We start from the raw sequence: 23,706 nt of genomic DNA on the forward strand, positions 1-23,706 counted from the left end.
ATTTGGCCATCCTATCCAGTGACCATACATTCCCATCACTGAGCAAGGCCGACCGGGCGTAGGGTTCTAGTACTTGTAATGGAGGCGAGAACTTGACTCTCCCCCAGTCTCCCTTCTCCAGTTCCGCTTCCTTCACGTTGTGACTTCTGTTGTAATGAGTCGTGTACACTTCTTGTGCTCTCTCCAAGTTTCTTTTTACTACCGCCGGAGACCATTTGCTCTGTACCACCAACTTCCTCCATGCCATGTTGTCCTTGGTAAATGCTTCTCTTCCTCTCAAAACTTTAAAGGGGCTGTAACCTGTGCTCCCCGGCGTGATTCTGTATGCCCAGATCATCTTTTCCAGTTCTTTCTCCCAGTCTAAACCATCATTAATGGCAGCTTGGATGGTGCCCATAATCACGCGATTAAATCGCTCCACTTGGCCATTTCCGGAGGGATGATAGATTGGCGTGCGCTTCACTTCTATTCCATTTCTTTCCGTGAAGGCTGTCCATTTGGCCGAGGTGAATTGAGGCCCATTGTCACTGATGATGACCTTCGGGATACCCTCCCTTACGAAAGTGGTTTGCAGGAAGTTCACTACTGCTTCCGTGTCCATGTTTTCCCTTATTTCAATTTCCGGCCACTTGGAGAACTTGTCGATGAGGGCTACCACATATTTCTGTGTTCCTGCTTTATTTAGGACTGGTCCCAATATGTCCACTGACAGCATCCCCCAGGGTCCGTCAGGTACTGGAAACTTTCCCAGAGGAGGTCTAATTAGGCTTTGCGACTTGTCTGCTTTGGCACATGACTCGCATTGTCTCACATGTCATTCAACTTGCACATCGATGGCCCGCCACCAGTAAGCTTGCCTGGCCAGGGCCTTGGTCTTTGTGATGCCCTGGTGCCCTTCGTGTAGTAGGATCATTAGATGTTCTAGTATCCCTTGGGGTGGTACCACTTTGTTCCCTCTCAACAGGAAGATGGGATTCTCTGCCAACAACAGTTGTTCTCTCACTTCCCAAAACCTCCGGAGTTCCTCCTTCAGATGTCTCTTTTCCGGCCATCCATGGACGACATATCCCTTGATGGCTTCTAGATCTACATCCTCCTTGTATGCTTCCTCCCACTCTTGCATACTTATCACCCTTTCCGCTTCTTGGATCGTGGCGACCACATAGCCTTCCCACTTCTGTCCTTCTTGGTCGCTCGCGTCTTCCATAGCTGCTGCTCTGCTAAGAAAGTCTGCCACCTTGTTCTGTGGCCCTGGGATGTGTTCCACATCATACAAGAAGTCCAACAGACGCAGAGTCATTTTTGCAATCCTGGGCGTAGCGTGCGCGTGGCCACTCGAGGTCAACACTCGGACCAAGGGCTTGTGGTCTGTTTTTACCGAGAATCGCGCTCCCCACAGGTACTGGTGGAATCTCTCCATGGCCCACACCACTGCCAGCATCTCCTTCTCAACCACGCTAAACTTCTCTTCATTGGGTGCTAGGGACCTGGATGCGAAGCTGACAGTATGTATCTCGCCAGTCTCTGTTCGCTGCATTAGAACTGCCCCCAGTCCTCGGTCACTGGCGTCAGTAGTGAGGATTGACTCCGCACTTGGATCGAATCCCTTAAGAGGGATGGTGGCACTCATCTCTTTCTTCAGTGATTCGAACTCCTCTTGTTCCTCCTTGCCCCACAGGAATCTGTTCCTCTCCTTGAGCAGTTGTCGCAGGTGGTGCGTCTTGGATGCAAAATGGGGTACAAACTTGCTGTAGTATTCGGCCATTCCCAAGAATGACCGAACATCTTCCTTCTTGCTCGGGGTGGGTGCATCCTGAATTGCCTTCATATTCGCGGTCTTGGGCTTGATCCCCTCCTCACTTACTTCGTGGCCCAGATACGTGACTGACTGTACTCCCAGCCTGCACTTCGACCATTCCGCAGTCAACCCGTTTTCTTGTAAGATTTTGAATACCTTATGGAGTTTTTCATTGTGGTCGTGCATGGACTTTCCCATCACCAAGATATCATCTTGAAAGAATTGGACATCGTCAACTCCTCTCAGCAACTTGTGCATCATCTTCTGGAAGACTGCAGCCGCCGAAGCCAGGCCAAACGGCATCCTTACGAATTCATAACAGCCAAACGGTGTGATGAACGACGTGAGATGTGTGCACGAAGGGTGTAGCTTTACTTGGTGATAGGCCGACGATAGGTCTACTGTAGAAAACCAATTGATGTTCTTGGTCATGGATAACATCTCGTTTATGCGTGGTAGCGGAAACTTGTCGATGAGTATATTCTTGTTTAATTCTCTCAGGTCCACACACAAACGGACCTTGCCGTTCGGCTTTTGAGCCACCACCAAGGGAGAAAGCCACTCTGCACTCTCTATGGCTCTGATCACCCCTTCCTTTTCGAGTCTGTCCAGCTCCTGTTGTACCGCCTCCCTGCTCCTGAATGGGATGTTCCTCACTTTGTGCACTACAGGAGTCGCTCCTTCTTTTAGCTTGATAAGGTGCTTGTATCTTGTCAGCTCCCCTATTTGGCCGTTGAACACTCTTGGGTACGCCCGTTTCCATGACACAACGTCGTCTCTTTTCTCCATATCCATGAGTAGGATCTTCTCGATTCCTCCCGGATTGAGTTGAATCCCTAAGGCACCCTGGTCTCTCCAGCTCAACACCGAGGGGCCTTTCTCCGCTATGTATAGTTTGCACATGGCTTGGCGGTCTCTGAATTCAAACGATAGGGGACAGTACCCCAACATCGGGATCTTCTGTCCGGTGTAGGTGACGGGTCGCAAATCCATGGGGTGTAGCTTCTCTCCGTGTATTGACACGAACTTGTCTTCCCATACTTTTCTTTGGATTATGGAGATGGGTGCTCCACTGTCTGCTATCATCTCCAATGGAATTCCCCCGATGTGCATGTCCGGTCGGGGTTTGTCCGATCCTGACCCTTCCATCTCTAGTACTTGGACATCTATGTACAGGATTTCCTCCAAATCTTCCGTGTCCTCCGATTCAGTGGCTTCATCTTGTTGTTCTCGGTCTACGTACTTGACTGTTGTCCCTTTAGGTTTACGTCGGCATACTTTTTCGTAGTGACCGAATATTCCACAATACGAACATTTTGCTCGGAACGCAGGGCACACTTTGTCATTTCCTAGATGTGTAGTACTCCCGCACCTGTAGCAGCTTTGACGTCCTCCCTTGTTCCCTCTCAGATCTGATGGATTGGTGGACTTTTGCCTTCTGCTTTCCAGATTTCTCTGCGGTTCTCTTTGCCTGGGACGCTCTCCTTTTTGTTGCGTCATTATCTGGCACACCGACTGTGTACCCCCTGCTTCCTGTTTTGCGGCTTTGGCGCAGCGTTTGGATAGTTCAACTTTCTTTACCATCGCCCAGATTTCTTTGAGCGGGGCATCCCCGTTCACCCATAGTTTCTCCTGGACGTGGGTGCTTGAAGTGTGCATGATAATCTGGTCCCTGATTAGGTCGTCGTGTAGAGTACCAAACTTGCACGTGAGTGCTAGTTTTTGCAGGGCTACCACGTATTCATCTACTGTTTCATTGCTCTTTTGCTTCCTTTGGAAAAAATTGTAGCGGTCAATCGCAACACACACGACCGGCCTGAAGTGTGCGTCTAGGTCAGCTATAGCGTGGCTGAATACATCAGTGTCCGTGGCGTCCCTTTTTACTTTTACGATGGTGTCGTAGACTCTAATCCCTTCCGGGCCCAGATTATGTAACAAGATTTTTTTTCTTCTTTTACTGGAGTATGGTGCGCCTGCTTCCTCCTCTAACACGTCGAGGTAGTTGAGGAAATATCTCTTCCAGTCTTCCCACAACCTTTCAGGCTCTCCGGAGTTGGTCAGGAATGGTACGAGCTGCGTGAGGGTCGACGACTGTACCGCCATGTTGTCGGTTCTACGTCTGGCGGGCTGGGTGTTGACGGCTCTCCCTTGGGGGCTCCCTGGCGCGTTTTGCCCGGCCTGGTCCCTCGCCTCAAGGTCGCTGTCACTGTCCCCCTCTTGCCGGTCACGCTCGGGAGCCGGCAGTATCTGCGCGTTGTCTTCCCTTCCCGCTCGGGAGCCTGCCTCCCCTTTAGGGCGAGCGTCGGACTGCACTCCTCCGCCTCCTGCTAGGTCCGCCAGCTTGCTGAGCGCGGCTGATCCTCGCCTGGGCCGGGGTCCCCTCAAGCACTTGGTCAGTCCCACGCAGCACGGGTACTATCGCTATGCTCGCAGTGAGGTGGCAGCCAGTCGGCTGTGAATGAGGCTTGGCTCTGTGGTGAGCGGGGTTGGGCGTCTGCAGGCCTACCTTTGCTCACGGAGAGTCAGCTGTGGTCTGGAGTCTGCTGGGCGCTCTGCGCTGTAATCTACTCGGTCCTCTGCCACGCTCCGTATAAATCGGACGAAATCGCCCCTGTAGATTCAGCTTCCACCTCGTGGCACGCTGCGCGTGGGTTGGGCGTCACGCCTGAACACCCGTCGCCATTGTGGAGGTTATTAATGATTGCCAGGACCACTGGGTTAAGGTTTACTACTTTCTTTATTTCGGAGCGCCGGGACACAACCATCAGCGTTGGAACGGTCGGCGCCAATGATGCAACATGGCCGCCTTCCGTTTCCGCTGATTCCCTTTCCTGTTCCGCCTAGCGGAACACTAGAACGTAACTGCGTTACCACACCTGCTTGACCAAACTGTGTGATCCTAGGAAATTACTTCATTTCACCGAACCTCCTTTTCGTTCATTATTACATACGAGAGCACCTTCAAATACCAGTGTTCATCACGTGTTTCGTTCTTGTGTTTGATTTAATAGCCTATAATGTTGCTCCAGCTTAATAGGAATCAACCGCACATAGGGCACACAAAATAACTAACTTGCCTCTTCCTTCACTAACTGCATAGTCATCAGGGAAGAGTTTTTTAAGTTCACGTTTAAAAATTGGTATACTGATTTGTCAGCTTCTATGCACTTGTACCCACAAGCACTTTAACGTTGCGTAACATTCTTACCGTAGCAGGAGGCTTCCTAGTAGTGAATAAATAGTATCCTATTTTGTTACTGAAGCCAAAAATGTGATCACATCACATATCCTATTAACACTTCAGTGGTTCCCCCTGGAAGCTGGATCCCTTGACAAGGCAGCATGTATCACCCAGAAGGCTCTGCACTCAGCTACTCCTTGACCAACAAGAAGAAACTGTTGGCTGGCTAGGAGTTACTCTGCAGTGCGGAATGGCTACTCTTAGAGCCTCTGGGTTTCAAAGAGGGCACATGATGCCCATCTACAATGCAGCACTCACTCACTACAGGTCCACACACACACATCTATATCTCTGGGAACATTCAAGAAGGAGTTCAAGCTTCTTTTCCAAAGAATCCTCTCTCCTTTCTACCATCTACTCTGACCCTTTCTTAAGTTTAGCTCACACTCTTCCCCACTATTTACTTACAGTGCCCCAACCCCACCTGGCCTTCCTCGTCTCATTAGTCTTAATCTGTTGCTCTTAAACACACTTTTACATTCTTTCCACTTATTGATGGTGTCTACTTTTTCCCCACTACGTATTACCAGGTGTTACATGTTCACTTTGGTGGTTATCCTGCATAAACCGACGAGGAAGATACCTGCTCCTTTTATTGTGTACATATGCCATGTGTAGATTTCCTCACCTTTATCAGTAATTGCATCAGTCTGTGTTTACACTATTTTTTGTGTATTGCATTCATGCTTTATTTTCCTTTCGCAACTCTGCCCTAACAATGTAAAGTGCTCCAGCGCCTCTGGGTTATGTCCCCGCAACATGAAAGTAAACAAGTAAATACATTTAAAAACAAGCATTTGCAATGCAATAGGTCTCGCATTAATTAAGTTTGAGCTATTGGCATTGCTAAATATTGCAACACCAATTGCAACAAAAGTCTATAAATTGTAGGCCAAAAAAATGTGTATTTATTTTTGTAGCAATGGCGGCATGCTGCGCTTTAGATGAATATGTTTAAAAGTAAAGTGTGCCTAACTGCGATTGCTACAATAGTTAATTGTGGATGCGTTAACAATTGATCTGTGCACTGATGGCTGGTGGTGTGTGTGCCTGTAGACATTGTCCAATGATGGCTAGTGGTGTGTGTGCCTGGTGGTAGCGTGCAATGACGGCTGGTGGTGTTTGTGCCGGTGAAAGCGTGCACTGATGGCTGGTGGTGTTTGTGCCGGTGAAAGCGCGCACTGATGGCTGGTGGTTTTTGTGCCCGGTGACAGCATGCACTGATGACTGATGGTGTCTGTGTCTGGTGAAAGTGTGCACTGATGGTGTGGTTGTGTGTGTGGTTGTATGTGTGGTTGTGTTTGTGGTTGTGTGTGTGGCTGTGTGTGTGTGGTTGTGTGTGTGTGTCGTTGTGGTTGTGTGTGTCGTTGTGGGTGTGTGTGTTGTGTTTGTGGTTGTGGGTGTGGTTGTGTGTGTGTGTGATTGTGTGTGTGCTTGTGGTTGTGTGTGTGCTTGGGGGTATGCTTGTGTGTGTGCTTGTGTGTGTGTGGTTGTGCGTGTGTGTGTGATTCTGTGTGTGTGTGTGTGTATGGTTGTGTGGTTGCGTGTGTGTGTGTGTGGTTGTGTGTGTGGTTGTCGTTTTTTGTGTGTGGTTGTGCGTGTGGTTGTGCATGTGGTTGTGTGCGTGGTTGTGTGTGGGGTTGTGTGTGTGGTTGTGTGTGTGCGTGGTTGTGGTTATGGCTGTGGCTGTGGGTGTAGTTGTGTGTGTGTATGTATGTGGGTGGTTTTGTGTGTGCGTGGTTGTGTGTGTGTGGTTGTATGTGTGTGGTTGTATGTGTGGTTGTGTGTGTGGTTATGTGTGTGGTTGTGGTTGTGTGTGTGACAGTAATACTAAAAGTAAGTCAAAAGGGCAGCAGCAAAGCATTAACACACCATGTTCTTTGATGTTTGATGCTCTTTGAACTAGAACATCAAAGGGGCGCTGCGAAAGTGATCGCAGGAGAACATCAAAGGGGCGCTGCTAAAGTGATCGCGGGCAAAAGTGATCTCTAGTGCTTAATGAGTATGACGAGGTTTGCCATTTGGCGCCTCGGCTCCTAAGCGCGCGCCCATGCACATGCACTGTATCTCTAGGATGGCCAGGCTGCCCATGGTAGCATTTTTTGAGCCCTCACTAAGGGCCAGATGTAGGTCACCAAATACCGGTCGGTAACAGCCGATTTCGGCCGTTACCGACCGCTATTTGGTGATTGAGATGTAGGGGGCCTAAATTTTACAGAATCGGTAAATTTACAGATTCGGTAAATTTACCGATTCTGTAAAATACAGATTCGGTAAATTTACCGAATCGGTAAATCTATATGTAGGTGGCACTGCAAACAGTGCCACAGGCCCCTAAGAATTCGTTATTTACCATGTAATACTATTGCATGGTAAATAACGAATTCCTGTGTACATGTACAGGAATTTATTTATATAGCGCAAATCACCGAGCGGTTTCAAAGCGCTTGCTTAGGGAACCCGTCCTGGTATTCCCCTGTGAGATAACCCCGGCAGGGTATCCGCAAGGTGAAAGCCAGGCATCCCGCCGCGAGGGGCCGTTGTGGAGATTAAGCAAGCTATTGCCCAGAGTCGCAGAATGTGAACCCGTGAATCGAGTAGGCACCGGAGCGAGAATTGTCGAGTCCATGGACATTTTTAGGACTCTAGACCCCGCCAAGCCGGGAATTGAACCCTGGTCCCGGGCTGACCTCTGCTTCCAGGTCTGCCTCCTCTAACCAGTGAGCCACACTTCTCCACATCTGTGCATGTACACCTGTGCCATGTGGCACACAGACATGCCCTAAGGGCATGTATGTGTGTCACATGGCACACAAGCCTGAATCAGGGGTGCAACAGGGAGTCAAAGGGACACCATGTCCCCCTTGTTAATTCGGTAATTTTGCCGAATCGGTGTTTACCGATTCGGTAATTGCCATTGATTCCTATGCGCCTTGAGGCCCATAGGAACCAATGGCAATTACCGAATCGGTAAATACCGATTCGGTAATTACCGAATTCTACAGATTCGGTAACTTAATCGGTAAAAATATCTACATAGCATTTACCGATTTGTAAATACCGAATCAGTAAAATTCGGTATTTACCAATCGGTAAATGCCATTTACCTACATCTGGCCCTAAATGTCTCGCCACACCAGCCCATTGTCTGAGTCAGGCGAGACCCAAAAAACTCAAACCATGAATAAATTACAAGAGGAAAAGGAAGCCAGTAAACTGCTTGGCTCCACAAAGGCTTTGCATTGCAGGATTGGCCATCTAAGCCGGGTTGGATACACAGCTTGTCCAACTCCGAAGACTGGATACCTGCAGCAATTTGGCCAATCACAACTGCACAAGTGCCTGGACATCCAATAGGGTGATTAGCCACACTTTATAAATCCGGATTGATTGATTGATCGATCGATGGCTGAGAGCCATGCACAAGTAAAACCAAAAATGCCCATCACTTCAGTGAATGTGTAGAGTGTAGACAAGCCCGACTGGCTGCACCTGTAACATGCACTCATTGGAGGAGGCTCGTTTTGCGCATTATTCTGTTGAGGTGGTTTCTAGAGCATTGTGTGCCCCTTGCAGACACTACAAGGCGTAGTAAGGTTTCCGACTGTCCAGCTGCATGCATCACAGATCAGTGCGTGAGTAACAAGCATAGGCCATGGGGTGATGCATTTCATGCATCACCCTATGGCCTATGCTTGTTACTCACTCATAACAGATCTGGGGGCATAGCTACTAGATCTGGGCACATATCTACCAGGTAGCTAAACTGGTTTGGTTAGTAGTATAGTATCTCCAGCTGAACTATGGCCTAGCAGGATGCAAGTATTGATACCCTAACCCTCTCAGGGCTTGGAGCAGGAGAGCAACAGAGGGCATCATTCACTCATGAAATGGGCCCATAAACATACAACGCACAACCCAAGCACCCCATATACATACCTCACACTACAACTCACCATATTTGTTCCAGAGGAGGGGATTCGCGAATAGCCTTAAGTGCTTTGGACTGAAGATATTTTGCATATGACAGTCAATAGACCCCCTTCCCATAAGTACAGGTCAAAAAGTTATTTGTCCCTTCACTATTGGCCCAGCCAGCCCTAACCACTAGTCAGTATGCCCACATCCTGTAAGGGTGTAGATGCCAACCTCCGCTATAGTTGTGGGCACACCCTTGTCCAGCAGAGGATTTGTGCTTTTCCTAGAGGAATACATCAAAACCATGGAGTAACCTCTGTGAACTTAAAGATTCCAAGTTTACCAGGGGAGAGTCACAGAACAGGCCAGAAAAGCAAAAAACAAACAGGGGAGAAAACACTGCAGCAATGCAGGAAATGACGTCGCTTCAGAGATTATGCTCACTCCCACTACACTCTCCTCTGCCCTGACAAAGTACACATGATCACAACAGATCAATGTTAATGCGATGAAGAACACATAAATACAAACACCAGCACGATACCATGACAGGTAAGGGTGTGGGATTGCTCCGATATGGATGAGGTGGGAGGGGGGTGCGAGGTATGTGGGAGGATCCATTAACATGGGTTGGTGGAAAGTTAGAGGACTGCATTGCATCTCCGAAAACCCCTATTAGAAGCCTATCGTTTTTTGAAACCTAGACCCTACATCTGATAAACTACAGTAAGCACATAAGAATGAAGACAGCAGCAAGAAACCGTGGTTCTATACAACTATGGCATAACGTGACACCGCAACGCCCACCTAGTGCGATTCATGCGATTAAACGTCCCAGAAAAGCAGGTTAAAGCCGCATTTTAAAATCTTGCAATCACCGCTCTATATGAGATGAGGTTTTCAGAAAGCTCAGTGTGGACACGCCGGTTTTATTTATATGACACACAGGAGAACAAGTGTATAACCTGAAATGTAACCAAAACTCGGTAACCAAGAATTACTTGTATCCTGTGTAGATGAATAGCGATTGTACCGTAAAACTCAATAAAATACTTTGAAATAAAAAAAAATTCAATTCATTTTGATAGCTTTGGACTTTGTTTACATTAATAAACGAAATAGCGAACATTCTCATATTATTGTCGTTTTGTAGGAAGAGAGCTGAGATCCGAGTTTTCACCAGCGGTGTGAATCTAGGTGGTGCTCTCCTGAACGCTGCTGCTCCCCAACATGGAGCGGATCTGCAACCATGACTTGATCGAGCGTGGGAAAAGCACAGCACAAACCTGGGGCTACGACCCAATGGAAAACGCGGCCATGACACTGACCCGGCATAACTCAGCCATCGCCCAAAATAGGACGAGACTAAATTTAGAGCAACCGCAGCATCGCAGAGGGTGACAAGGGGGAGGAGGGAGACAATACCAGCCTGATTCCGAAATAAGTAACTCGAGGGCTCCACAGAACGGCTGCACTGGAGCAAAAGAAGCGGCTCTATATATGGCGTCTGGCGTCTGAAGTGGGAATTCACTTTAACCAGGACATAACAGCGTTTTGGGACAGTCCCTTGTGGAAGGGAGAAATTAAGACCACGAATCCGGGTTAGAATGAGTAGTAACCAGGAAGTCAGGCATCCTTGCCCGTGACATGGGCGGGGCCTGTGACGCGGCCGGAAGAGGCCGGTGTTGCTCGTTGATGCGGGGCTCCCATCATGGAGGGAGAGCCCCGCGGTAGCGTGAAGATCCAGAGAAGTGCCCCGCGTGTGGAGATGCGCCGGAGAAAAGGAGCGCAGCGAGGTGAGTGGAGTGGGGGATATGTGTGTCTGTGTGTGCAAGCGTGTGTGTGTGCGTGTGAGCCCCGTGAGTGGTGGGGGAGGGGCGTGCGTGTGTATGTGTGTTTGTGTGTGTGTGCGTGCGTGCTTGCCTGTGTGTGTGTGTGTATGCCTGGGGGGGGGAGGGGGGTGAGTGTGTGCGCGTGGGAATGTGTCTCCGCATGCGTGACTTTGCCTGTGTGTGATTGAGAGAGCATGTGAATGGGAGGCAGGGGATGTGCACGGCACCGTGCGCGCCCTCGAGGAGGAATCTGAGACAGCAGAGGCGCGTGCCCGAACGCTGTCTCAGATTCCCCCGAAACCGCTGACAATAGGTCCTTCGCTGACGCTCGACCTAAAAAGACTGAACCCTGGCACTCTGAGTAGTATATATATAGTTCATAAACAACTTACATTAGCGGTAAAGAGCAACATATGATGATGGAAGAAAACTTTCAAAGCCAAGTTTAAATAGGCAAAATACAATCAAATGATTACACAATAATTTATTACAACAAAGGCATGTAAATTGTATTTCAAAACAATCCAAACATTTGGAGAAAACACCGCTTCATTTGATGTAATGAGGGTTTCAATTCTTGACTTGGTTGCACAGAAACAGCCAACGCGCGTTTCGTCACCACTGTGACTTTCTCAAGGCTTAATTTAATGGTAGATGAGTCCGTCAAGATGCTTCAGTTGTGGCTCTATATGTTCGGAAAGCTGGGGGTCCCTTGTCAGTACTCCAAGTTAAGGTGTGTCGATCTAAGAAAATAATCCGATTGACAGCTACTCTATTTTCAAGAGCTTAAGAACCCCGAATGAACGTTGCCAAAGAAAGTATAGCAAAAATGTGTAAGTCTGCAGATTAGCCAGTAATTTCACAGTAGAAGTTTCTTAGAACACTGTGTGGCAAGATGGAGTTTCTTTATACGTACGAAAAATGCATCTTCCCAAAACATAATTCAGGAAGCATGGAGAAACATCTTGACGTGGGTACTGTGATAAGACCCAGAGAAGGCATCCGTCTGCGATACCGGCACCTTCGCACGCCCGTTTTCCGTGTAAGTTTACTTTTTTCCCACTACGTATTACCAGGTGTTACATGTTCACTTTGGTGGCTATCCTGCATAAACCGACGAGGAAGATACCTGCTCCTTTTATTATTACATATGCCATGAGTAGATTTCCACACCTTTATCAGTAATTGCATCAGTCTGTGTTTACACTATTTTTTGTGTATTGCATTCATGCTTTATTTTCCTTTCGCAACTCCGCACTAAGAATGTAAAGTGCTCCAGCGCCTCTGGGTTATGTCCCCGCAACATGAAAGTAAAAAAGTAAATAAATAAATAAGAAAACAAATGAGGCCAAGGAGTTTCTCATAGTCCTCTAAATCAGTGGTTCTTAACTTGTGGTCCAGGAACTCTTGGGGGTTAGCGGTGCTTACTCAGGGGGTCCGCAACGGCTTAGAAATTTAAATAATATTAACAGATTTATAAAGTGTATATAAAGAAGCAACATTTAAATTGAATTTTTTTTTAAAGTTCTGTAAATGTGAAGGAATTTACAATGGAAGGCAAAAAATAAAATCGGTCTCATATTGATTTGTTGAGCAGTGCAGGTGCATTAAAAAGAAACTAGTCAGGACGATGGGTGGCCTCAGAGCCCTAACTTTACTATTTAATTCAACGTTTTGATTTTTTTCTGTATTTGTTTGTGAATTAAATAGAATATTTTATCATTTGTATATTTCTTTAATGCATGCTCCTATCTCTTTAAAAAAAATTGTTTTGTGGTTAAAATCATCAAAATTGCTTATGCTAAGATCTCCGGCTTCCAGTAATGACTCAATGAGGGGGTTTTGTCCTTGGATTCCAATAATGATTCAGTGGGGGCCCTGGGTTCCTTCAATAAGTAAGTGGGGGTCCACAGAAGTCAAAAGGTTAAGAACTGCTGTTGTAAAACCATACCAAACTATATCAGCAAGGTTGTAATCAGTACTTTTGACAAGGATCCTCTTCCAACTAAACAGTGTTTGCAAATTACATGCTATTTACATTCCAATGACCTCTCAGAGGGCTCTATAAATTCCCTATGTTTGGGATTAATGTAGCACATTTTTAAACTTTTCAAAATAAACTTTGCAACTTACAAATAGCCAACTTACTTGTTCAAAAGATTTTTTTGCCATCAAAATTAACTTAAGCCAATGGTGTCTCAACTGATCATTTACCATCCAAAATATCTATAAGGATTCGGATGTTAGGGTAGCCTTCCTGGCACAAAACCTCATTGTGAAGGATAAATCAGGTTGGAAATTAAATTGTCTAACCTTATTACAGATCGGTATTTGGCAGGGATATTGGCCTGTAATTCGAGCAATCTAAGTAAACAGCATTATAAATAGTTTATACTTGTGATGATAAAACATGGGGAAAAAATTGGTTGTAATTGGTTCCTCTAAATAGGACAGCCTTTCGACTTCTACTGAAATGGAACAGTGGGGCATTGCAGTCTATGAACAAAGCATTTGTAGACCTGCAGAGACCAGGGAAAAGCACAGGGAAATGGTACCTTTAAGCACTAGCAATGGCACTATTAAGAGCATGGTAAGAAATAATTATGGGAAAGTACTTAAAAAAGTTCCAGTGTACGAGTGCACTACATAATTTGTTCAAACGTACAAGGTGTTTTGTGAAGGACAACTGACAATTAAGGCGGCACTGTGCTTCCAACAAGCATCATTAGAACTATTCTGCATCACATCTCTAACAATCGCACCTTGTTCATACTAGTTTATTCTGCAATGCAACATTTATAGTGCACATCATTTGGACTTCATTCCAAACCTATTGTTTTGTTCAACAAGAGGCAAAGGGACACCTATCATCAGTATTGAGGAAAGATGGGACTGGTAACTTCACCTTACAAGCAGATGTGGTATAGAATGTAACACTCAAGGCTCACAGAACAGCCCTAGTAACAAGGATGCGGGTTTTAACAATCAATAGTTAGTTGAAAATGTCTAATAAGTTATTCAGAACAGGAGACCGAAAAATAATATGCTTTGCCCGTGGCCCCAAAAACCTCAAACTAGCAATAAATAAATAATGATTTTGAAGAGCTGTATCTAAATGTATCAACACCACATGGATTGTGCAAACCCGGTTTATGAAGTTCGCACAGAAGAACGAGACCCACTTACCAAATTAAACTAAAGCTTCTGGCATCTAAATTGCACATGGACTGATTTATATCAAAACATATAAAAAGGGTTTTGCAAAGAGGAAGTTAGTTGTGAAATGGGCTGCACAATTTGGATTACTGACTCAGTACTCTACAACAGACAAACAAGTGAAATATTGGGATAACTAGATGTTTCAATTTCTGTATTAGGCCAAATGTTTTAATTTGAACATGTATGTATGTATACTGGGCAAAGGGTGTGTTATGGTGTTAAGAGACGCCTCTTAGCAACTAGTAGAGGTACTCCAAAAGACCTCTCCAACGCCAAAGTCACACAACCACATTGAACAAGATACTGAATCCAATCAGAGAGAAACTACAACACACTACCAAAAACAGGATGACTGTTTCGGTCTGCAAAAAGAACCCTGAAACAGGCAATGAGATACCTCCAAACAGCGCTACAAGGCCCTTCTAATGGTAAACTGTGTACTGCACAGACGCCCAATACACACAAAATACTACAAGAGGACTCCCTCTTTCCGGGACTATGGAAATACAACTTTACTTTAGTTTTTTTTTTTTTAGGCTAACTCAGTCCTTTTAAGAGAGTCGCAGCTCGAGTTCCAGGAATTTGGTTGCAAATTGTGTACTTTGTTTTGCTATTTCAGGCTAGCGCTAAATAAAGACTATGTATAAAAGTACTAAGCTTCCATAATAAAACTTGCACTAAACAAGTTTAAAGTTTGATGCAGCTCAATGTCTTGCGAATGAAAAACAGATAAGGCCCTGGACACCACATGTTCATAATAAAGGGCTATTTACTGGGAACAGAGTATGCTTTGAATAAACAAGACAGAAAGCACTGCAGTGGGCTCAGCAAGAACATCTCGGAGAGCAGAAAGCACGTTTCATGTCTGAGCCATCTTGGTAGCCAAAGTGAAGCGGAAAAGGGGTCAGAGCCCAAGGTGACCTGTACAGTATGCAGCTCAAAGAATACATCCCTTCCATAGGAACACATTAACATCGAAGCAACTACACCATGTAGGGCAGCTCATAGGAAAGAGGCGCGGGAGGGTGGCGGGGGCACACGTAAAAGTTAGCTATTTCGAACTGTACCTTGTGACCTCCTTGACAGTGTCTAAAGGGCAAGGACAAACTCTGCAGAGGCTTCGAGTACAAAGTAATGATACAACAAGCATTTGCAATGCAAAAGGTCTTGCACTGGGACAGTTTGAGCTATTGGTCTTGTAAATGACACATTTTTTATTATGTGTTGGTTTTGAAAATAGCGAAATTAATAGCTTTGTCATTTACAACGCCAATACTTTTAACTTTTGCAAATGTGACACCTATAGCATTTGTAATGCAACATGTGTTGTATTTACGTGACTTAGATGTTTTGATATTACAAATAACAAAGGCTTTGATTTTTTGAAATAATTAATACTTAAATAAAAGTTATTGTAATTTATAATGGCAATAGCTTAAACTTTTGTAAATAACTTTTGTGAACATTATGTTCAGTGTATTTTATTGTGACGAAAATCCAAGAACAGAAATGAAATATTAACATATTTTTGTGACATTTGTAATAAAGCTTGAAACATTGAGAGAACATATTTGAACCAGTAGTTGTTGAATGGTTGCACAGATTGATGCGGTGGTGGCGCGGAGTGATGCTGTGACGTTCAGTGATGCTGTGGTAGCGCATAGTGTTGTTGTGGTGCCCCTGAGTGATGCTGTGGTGCCCCTGAGGGATGCTGTGGTGGTGCGATAGATAAAGTGAGGGCGATAGCTAGCTAGAGGGAGGGCAAAAGATAGATAGCGTGAGTGCGATAGACAGATAAATAGAGTGAGGGCGATAGATAGATAGATAGATAAATATGGTGACGGCGATAGACAGAAAGAGTGAGGGCGATCCATAGATAGAATGATGGCGATAGAGTGAGTGCGATAGATAGAGTGAGGGCAATAGATAGACAGATAGAGTGAGGGCAATAGATAGATAGCTAGAGGGCGATAGATAGATAGATAGATAGCTAGATAGATAGAGTGAGGGCGATAGAGTGAGGGCGATAGAGTGAGGGCGATAGATAGATAGAGGGCGATAGATAGAGTGAGGACGATAGATAGATAGATAGAGTGAGGGCGATAGATAGATAGATGGATGGATAGATAGATAGAGTGAGGCAGATAGATAGATAGAGAGTGAGGGCGATAGAGGGCAATAGATAGATAGAGTGAGGGCGATAGAGGGCGATAGATAGATAGAGTGAGGGCGATAGATAGAGTGAGGGCGATAGATAGAGTTAGGGCGATAGATAGTGTGAGGGCGATAGATAGAGTGAGGGCGATAGATAGATAGAGTGAGGGCGATAGATAGATAGATAGATAGATAGAGTGAGGCAGATAGATAGATTGATAGATTGAGAGTGAGGGCGATAGAGTGAGGGCAATAGATAGATAGAGTGAGGGCAATAGATAGATAGAGTGAAGGCGATAGATAGATAGAGTGAGGGCGATAGATAGAGGGCGATAGATAGATAGAGTGAGGGCGATAGATAGATAGATAGAGTTAGGGCGATAGATAGAGTGAGGGAGATAGATAGAGTGAGGGTGATAGATAGAGTGAGGGCGATAGATAGAGTGAGGCAGATAGATAGATAGATAGATAGAGAGTGACGGCAATAGATATATAGAGTGAGGGCAATAGATATATAGAGTGAGGGCGATAGATAGATGGCGATAGAGTGAGGGGGATAGATAGATATACTGAGGGCGATAGATAGATAGAGTGAGGGCGATAGATAGATAGATAGATAGTGTGAGGGCGATAGATAGAGTGAAGGCGATAGAGTGAGGCAGATAGATAGATAGATTGATAGAGAGTGAAGGCGATAGAGTGAGGGCAATAGATAGTAAGAGTGAGGGCAATAGATAGTAAGAGTGGGGGCAATAGATAGAGTGAGGGCGATAGATAGATAGAGTGAGGGCGATAGATAGATAGAGTGAGGGCAACAGATAGATAGAGTGAGGGCGAAAGATAGAGTGAGGGCGATAGATGTGTGTGTGGTTGGGTGTGTGTGTGTGGTTGTGTGTGTGTGGTTGGGGGTGTGGTTGTGTGTGTGTGTATGGTTGTGTGTGTGTGTGTGTGGTTGTATGTGTGGCTGTGTGTGTGGTTGTGTGGTTGGGTGTTGTGTGTGTGGTGATGTGTGTGGTGATGTGTGTGTTTGTGTGTGGGGTTGTGTGTGTGGTTGTGTGTGTGTGTGGTGTGGTTGTGTGGTGTGATTGTGTGTGTGGTGTGGTTGTGTGTGTATGGTTCTATGTGTGTGTGTGCGTGGTTGTATGTATGTGTGTGTGTGTGTGTGAGGTTAGAGAAGGATGTATGTGGAAGAGAGCAGCAGATCAGCACAGCAGAAGAGAACAGGGAGTTAAAGAAGGAGGCGGGTGGAAGAAAGGAGCAGATCAGCACAGGAGAAGAGAACAGGGAGTTAGAGAAAGAGGTGGGTTGAAGAGAGCAGCAGATAAGCACGGGAGAAGAAAACGGAGTTAGAGAAGGAGGCGGTGGAAGGGAACAGCAGATCAGCACAGGAGAAGAGAAGAGAACAGGGAGTTAAAGAAGGAGGTGGGGTGGAAGAGAGCAGCAGAGCAGCACAGGAGAAGAGAACACGGAGTTAGAGAAAGAGGTGGGTTGTAGAGAGCAGCAGATCAGCACGGGAGAAGAAAACAGGGAGTTAGAGAAGGAGGCGGTGGAAGGGAACAGCAGATCAGCACGGGAGAAAAGAACAGGGAGTTAAAGAAGGAGGCGGGGTGCAAGAGAGCAGCAGATCAGCACGGGAGAAAACAACAGGGAGTTAAAGAAGTAGGCGGGGTGGAAGAGAGCAGCAGATTGGCACAGGAGAAGAGAACAGGGAGTTAGACAAAGAGGCGGGTGGAAGAGAACAGTAGATTAGCACAGGAGAACAGAACAAGGCGTTAAAGAAGGAGGCGGGGGGAAGAGAGCAGCAGATCAGCAGAGGAGAAGAGAACATGGAGTTAAAGAAGGAGGTGGGGTGGAAGAGAGCAGCAGATCAGCACAGGAGAAGAGAACAGGGAGTTATAGAAGCAGGCGGGTGGAAGATAAGAGCAGATCGGCACAGGAGAAGAGAAGAGAACAGGGAGCTAGAGAAGGAGGCGGTGGAAGAGAGCAGCAGATCAGTACGGGAGAAGAGAACAGGGCATTAGAGAAGGTGGGTGGAAGAGAGCAGCAAATCAGCACAGCAAAAGAGAACAGGGAGTTAAAGAAGGAGGTGGGTTAAAGAGAGCAGCAGATCAGCACAGGAGAAGAGAACAGGGAGTTAGAGAAGGAGGCGGGGTGGAAGAGAGCAGCAGATCAGCACAGGAGAAGAGAACAGGGAGTTAGAGCAGGAAGCGGGTGGAAGAGAACAACATAGCACAGGAGAAGATAACAGGGAGTTAGAGAAGGAGGCGGGGTGAAAGAGAACAGCAGGTCAGCACAGGAGAAGAGAAGCGAACGGAGTTAAAGAAGGAGTTGGGGTAGACGAGAGCAGCAGATCAGCACAGGAGAAGATAACATGGAGTTAAAGAAGGAGGCGGGGGGAAGAGAACAGCAGTTCAGCACAGGAGAAGAGAAGAGACCAGGGAGTTAAAGAAGGAGGTGGGGTGGATGAGAGCAGCAGATCAGCACAGGAGAAGAGACCAGGGAGTTAAAGAAGGAGGCGGTGGAAGAGAGCAGCAGATTAGCACAGGAGAAGAGAACAGGGAGTTAAAGAAGGAGGCGGCGTGGAAGAGAGCAGCAGATCAGCACAGCAAAAGAGAACAGGGAGTTAAAGAAGGAGGCGGGTGGAAGAGAGCAGCAGATCAGCACAGGAGAAGAGAAGAGAACAGGGAGCTAGAGAAGAAGGCGGGTGGAAGAGAGCAGCAGATCAGCTCGGGAGAAGAGAAGAGAACAGGGAGTTGGAGAAGGAGGTGGGTGGAAGAGAGCAGCATAACAGCACAGCAGAAGAGAACATGGAGTTAAAGAGGTGGGTGGAAGAGAGCAGCAGATCAGCACAGGAGAAGAGAACAGGGAGTGAAAGAAGGGGGTGGGGTGGAAGAGAGCAGTAGATCAGCTTGGAGAAAAGAACAGGGAGTTAGAGAAAGAGGCAGGTGGAAGAGAACAGCAGATCGGCACAGCAGAAGAGAACAGGGAGTTAGAGAAAGAGGCGGGTGGAAGAGAGCAGCAGATCAGCACAGGAGAAGAGAACAGGGAGGTAGAGTGGTAGAGTGAGGGCGGTAGAGTGAGGGCGGTAGAGTGGTAAAGTGAGCGCGGTAGAGTGAGGGCGGTAGAGTGGTAGAGTGAGGGCGGTAGAGTACCCACAGAGTAGGATCTCTGGTCAGGGGCACCTCTGCCTGCTGGCCAGGTTAATTTCAGCATGAACAGTCAAACGTCACAGAGGGCCCTGCCAGTCCCGACATTCTGGATGGAGTGTGAAGTCAGTAAAGTAGATCCGGGCCAAAAATGAAGCAGCAAGACCTAGCAGGGAAGGACCCACCTGTTAGAGCTAAGCATTGGTCAATTCTGGCACTGGTGACCATCTCACATCAGCTCTTCTGAAAAGAGCCCCATAGCTGCTAATGCAAACTTTGAGAGAGCTCTCTTCTGTAGGTTCAGTTTGTTCTTGACTTCAGTAAAATGGGCGTAGGTTGTAACAGCAAGCATTGGGGGCAGTGTGGTTATTAAAAGGCGGGGGCGTGCGGTTATCTAAAGAAAATACCACTATGCAAAAACAGCCTTTCGGCAACCAACACTACACAAGCATTGGTAAGACCAATCGGGCTTGCCTTTTGCATCCACTGGCTTTGCTAATGATTATTGCAGATGCTGTTAAGCATCAGCAAAATGCTTTACAGAGACGCTGCATTGCATCGGCAAAAAAAAGCAAAGGTGAGATGATGCAGCTGCTGTTGCTAATCACGGCATGACACGGGCGCAATATACCATTTTCTTTTAACTGATTGGTCTTAGATGGCAGACGTCATGTACTTCGGCAAAGCGACCAATAGTGTTATTGATGTAGTGGAGCTAAATGGCAGCTATTGGACTTTCCAAATAAAAAAGTGGGGAAAAACATATGATTGTGAGGGTAGGACAGCAAAGGGGAATGGGTTTGAAGGGAGGAGGGAATATAAAATGTAAATAAAGTCGTGGGTGAAGTGAGTGGGACAAAGAGCACACAGAAGAGGCACCAAGAGCGCAGGGGTCAGTGAGTGTTGAGAGGGAAACAGCACACTAAGACACAATTGCGGGAGCTGGAAAACACATACACTCAAGGACTACTGAAAGAAAAAAAATTAATTCCCTAAATGTTAACAGTAAAAGCATACAAGACATCCAAACAACAAGAAAAGCGGACACCAAAGGAAGGGTGGGAGGGAACGAGCATATGGGGTGTGAGCGATAATGAAAGTTAATTGCTGTAAGAGGGGGAGCAGGAAGTGAGGCCGAGCGCACGCTTGCGAAAGCAGTCTGCTGCTTTCAAGTCCGATTCCAGATGCCAGCTTCGCGCTTGAATGCCTCACATGCACTGGCCATAAACCGCATTCCAAAGGTCTTTGGCAGCATTTTCTGGAGCGCCTGTATATCATTCGAAAAGGTGGCTTAAAAAGTGAAGTAGAAAGGACATGAATCTACAATACAACAAAAATAAACAGACTTTGCCAATGAACAATTCAACATATAGTGCCTCCAACTATCTACTACTAGGTATCTGGACGGTGAGCTTTCTGCTAGTCCCATCAAGATACAAACCAGAGGTTGAAGCAACTCCAGCATAAACGTTTCTGGTCACAGGGCAGAAATACACACTACCTTTGCATGAGTTAGCAGGGTTATTCGGAATCTCAATCCAATGGATGGCAATATACTTTGTACTTTCACCACAGGATGTGATGGCATCAGTCTCTGCTACACGGAGAGAGAAGGATTCTGATAACGGGTACACACAGTGCCAGATGCTGAACCTGACCAAGTGCCACTCACCAAAGTGTAGGAACGCGACAACGAAATACCATACACTTTCTCGATTTTGTTATATATTTTCATTTTCATACAGAGCAGCTCTACCTCAAACTAGGCCTCTGTACAGTTCACTCAGAAGCAGCGGCTGAGACTGAACATCTCTGAACAAAGAACAAGCAACTTCGAGCAAAGCAGAGCAGCTGAAGTCTCAGAAATAAAAAAATAAAAATAATTAGATTAAAAAGCACAAGCAGAAGTCTAAGGGAGAGTAGAGAAATCAGACAGAAGAAGAAGCATACAAGAAAGATGGCAGAGGTAACAGTAATGAGGTTAAAATTTAAGAGGAAACGGGAAGGGAAGGTGGAGAGAAATGTTAAATGAAAGAGCTCTTTCAATCCATAATTAGTTTAAACAACAAAGCAAAGATAAACTTGTCTATGAATGATAGCAGCTCTTAGTTTTAACTTTTCTACAATCAAAGCTCAAGTTCAGGTAAGAGTCATTGCTGAGGATATTTTCTCCTGACCAGCATAGTGAGTTCCATGAAATTATCTGGTCAAAGAGTTGGAGCACTGGAAACGGAGGGGTGGGGTGACATCTGCCAAAAATAGTGCATTCAGTTTTTCCCTTTTATGTTTTATCTTGATATGTCTGAACGCTCAGTAGAGGTGAAAGACTCTAGCGCACACTCCCTCAAGCCTCAGTCAGTGGTTCTGCCCCTTTGCAAATGTCAGAACATACTGAAGAAATCCCTTAAAACATACCACCACTCTTAATAATTAATTGTTTGGATATCTTCATGTATTATGGTATAAAAAAATGGAAAAAAATAAAAAACATAACACCACTCAAGAAACAGGAAACAAGGAAACAGACTTAGAAGAGAATCAGGAATTCCTCATAGACAGGCCTGTTAATCAACCAAAATACACCAGTTGCTCTTCTAGGCACGATTAAGTGGTTCAGAAGCTCATGGCCAAGCATCATGATCATAAAAAAGCTCAGAAAAAAAGACACATTTATCTGTCAGCATATAACGTTTTTAATGTAATGAGGGCTAATTCAAACTAACTATTCTATTCAATTTGACTGGAACTACAATACATTCCTTGACTGAGCACCACTAAAGATATTTCCCCCCACAGAACCCTTTTGAAGAAGTTTTTGAACCCGCCTCCACACCCTTCTATGGAGGGTTCTGAAGGATCATTAAACAAAACAGATTTCAATAAATAGCATACACCATGTAATGTGTGCCTAACTACAAAGCAACGGTGCACTGTATAACACCAGATAAATTAATAAAGGAAGAGATATTTATGGATAGCAACCATTGCTTCAGAAGTGTCATGGCGGTTGCGTGAGACAGTTAGGAGCGGAGGGATTACAGCTTACCGAAAGGAGCTGTTTTCAACGGTGCCTCAAACAGTCTTTCGGAAGGTTTGAAATGGAGGGAGAGTGGGAGGGCGTTCCAGAGAGAGCTGATGCCAGAACCGAGAAAGGTCTGCCCCCCCTACTCCGGCTCTGCGATATCTGGGAATACACAGGAGGTTGAGAACAGAGAAAAGGAGAGCCATTGAAGGAAAGTAGTGATAATGCTGAATAATGTCAAACATTCCCCTGCCCAATGCTGAGATCTGGGCCTAAATCTATTGTTTGTTTTGTTTATCGCACCATGCCGTTCTATGTTGTTGTGTTTGCTATGTTCTCCCTAAGTGGCCAAGGTTATGCCCAGACGTGGGTTCCTTGCTAGCTGTGCCACTAGAATCAAGCTAGCCTGGCTGGTGAGAGGTTATCCCCGAAGTAAGTCCCATGATGCTTGTTTCCGGTACAAAGAGGGCCTGGCCTGGCAGTTTGGGCAGGGCTGTTCCTATGTTGAGCAGTGTCAAGACTGATTTCCATATGGCGCGGTCCAATCTGGGGTGGCATATTGAACAAAGAATGATAGATTAAACCCAGATCTCTTGACTAGGGGTGAGTGGTTGAAAAGTTTCAGCACTCTGTCCATCATCTTGTTGTGTTTGCCCTAAGTGGCCTAGGGTATGCCCAGACTAGGCCCCTTGCTCGCTGTGCCACTGGATTCAAGCAAGCCTGGTTGATGAGAGTTGATACCACGAAACCAGTCCCAGGATGGTTGTTTCCGGTCCAAGGAGGACAGGGCCAGGCAGTTCGGACTTGACCATTCCCATGAGGAGCAGGGTCAAGACTGATTTACATATGGAAGGGTTCAAACTGGGGTGGCATAGTGAGCAAATGAACAATGGATTAAACCCAGATCTCTTGACTGGGGGTGAGTGATTTAAAAGTTTCAACACTCCGTCCATCATCTTGTGTTTGCTTTTTAAATTTAGAGGCACCATTCTGCATTCTAGAAACAGATTATAGAGGGCATTGATTTGCGGATTGAAGGCAGGGGTAGCCTTAGTAGGCATGAAGTGAGGGTGGTGGGGGCAGGGATTTAGCGGCAAAACAGATTAAATTTCATAGCTTATTTGCTCCAAATCCGCTAGTGAGATTTGCTTGAATGACCGAAGACGCACCACCATATTGTCTGCGGGGTTGGGTGAGGGGTGAGTGTAGGGAGGGAGGGGTCAGACTGTTTGCTAAACTGAGAGAAGATTTTTCCACTTTATAGTGGAAAATTAAGGAGTGGTCTTCTGCCAGAGACTGAGATGAAGGCACAATTTGTTTGCCATCCACTAGTTGCAAAAAAGATTTGATGATTTTAAAAACTGTTCAGAGGGCAT

General features: G+C 46.0%; 1 protein-coding gene across 1 annotated transcript in view; it reads right to left on the reverse strand.

Moving 5' to 3' along the window:
• BRIP1 (BRCA1 interacting DNA helicase 1) overlaps positions 1–23,706 on the reverse strand; it is a 1,426,214-nt gene that overhangs the window by 330,116 nt on the left and 1,072,392 nt on the right. The window lies entirely within an intron of this gene.

This window comes from Lissotriton vulgaris, chromosome 2_1 (assembly GCF_964263255.1).
Source record: "Lissotriton vulgaris chromosome 2_1, aLisVul1.2, whole genome shotgun sequence".
Lineage (NCBI taxonomy): Eukaryota > Metazoa > Chordata > Amphibia > Caudata > Salamandridae > Lissotriton > Lissotriton vulgaris.